Genomic DNA, 1,554 nt, shown 5'->3' with positions numbered 1-1,554 from the left:
TTTGACGGCTGTCACAATATTGAGTTACTATTATTTGAACCCAACCCGATGAACCCAATATCCTTTTATTTCTTGAATTTAATATGATTGTTGATATATACATTATACAATTACACTATTATGTATGTTTTTCATATACATATATTTTCAATCTATTCATATCTCTATATAACTCATTCATATATATGTTCAGTAACTGTGAACATATATATGTAAATTAAGAAAATTAACTGAATGTGATATACGTAAGAAATATGAATAAGTTGTATCAAATGATTGTTGATGAAAAAAAATTATGAGTAGAAAAATAACATATTCAAGGTTAGAAGAATATTTTAATATAACAAAGTATCAACCCGACCAACCCGACTAACCCGTACGGGTTGGGTTGGGTTGGGTTGGGTTGCACTTTGATTTGGGTTGGGTTAAATTTTTTCCAAACCGCAAGCATTGGATTGGGTTGTTTAAATGTATTCAACTCGATCAACCCAACCCATAATTAGAGTGATCATATCATTTCTTTTCTTCTTTTTCCTTTTCCTTTTTAGTAAACTACAAATTTGGTTTGTGGAAAATTAGTTTTTGCAGTTTCGAAATTACAAGATGGTCATTGTTGTTTACAAAGTGTCTGGATTTGGTCCATCTTTTTTGCGGTCATTAAAAATTCCGTTAAATGCATGCAAGGCCTTTTCATCATTTTATCGATTTCTTTTGTCGTTTATCCATGAGAAAAACAGGGATCAAAATCATAAAATCGATTTTGATTGGGTAATAAGAAAAAATTCATAAAAGAAACAAATTGGAACAGATGTGTTTCACCCACACCTCCTAGAATAAGGTGAAGCACTCCTATATCATAATAATATAATCTCAAAATAAAATATAATTCTCTTCTACAATAGAACAAAGTGAAACTGATCTATATCATAATAATATAACCTCAAAATAAAATATGATTCTCTTTTAAAACATCAAATACATCTTGCTCTTTATATTTTATTTATTCTTTAAATATTATTTATTGTATTTTATGTTATTTAAACTTTCATTTTACTATGTTCAAAATATTTGTTTATGGTTTCTATATTTTCATTAATTTATGTAATTTATTAAGTATTAATAATAATAATAAAAACATAGAAAATGTTAAAATAAAAATTGAAAACTACATGAACTTTTTATTTTAAGGTCATTTTAATTGTATTAACGAAAATTTTCTAATGATATAATTTGTTTTTAAAAAATATTTATATTATTATAATTTAATAAATGACAATTACTCATTATAGATAAACTGGTCATTTTAGTTCTTATGTTTTTTATTCTATTTTACCAAACGTTGAATAATTGTTGTGTCATGTTTTGTTTTGTATTATTCTGTCTGGATACAAATGCACCTTAAAAGAACGAATATATATTAATTATGTATTTAATAAAATTTTATCGATAATCAGTCAGTAATTTAATCAAATTATTTTCTATTTTTTTTAATTCGAAAAATCACCAACTAAATATATATTTTATTTTTAATTAAAATAAATTTCATTAGTAATT

This window comes from Cynara cardunculus (assembly GCF_001531365.2).
Source record: "Cynara cardunculus var. scolymus isolate 2C chromosome LG 6, CcrdV1, whole genome shotgun sequence".
Lineage (NCBI taxonomy): Eukaryota > Viridiplantae > Streptophyta > Magnoliopsida > Asterales > Asteraceae > Cynara > Cynara cardunculus.
This window is presented reverse-complemented; position numbering follows the sequence as displayed.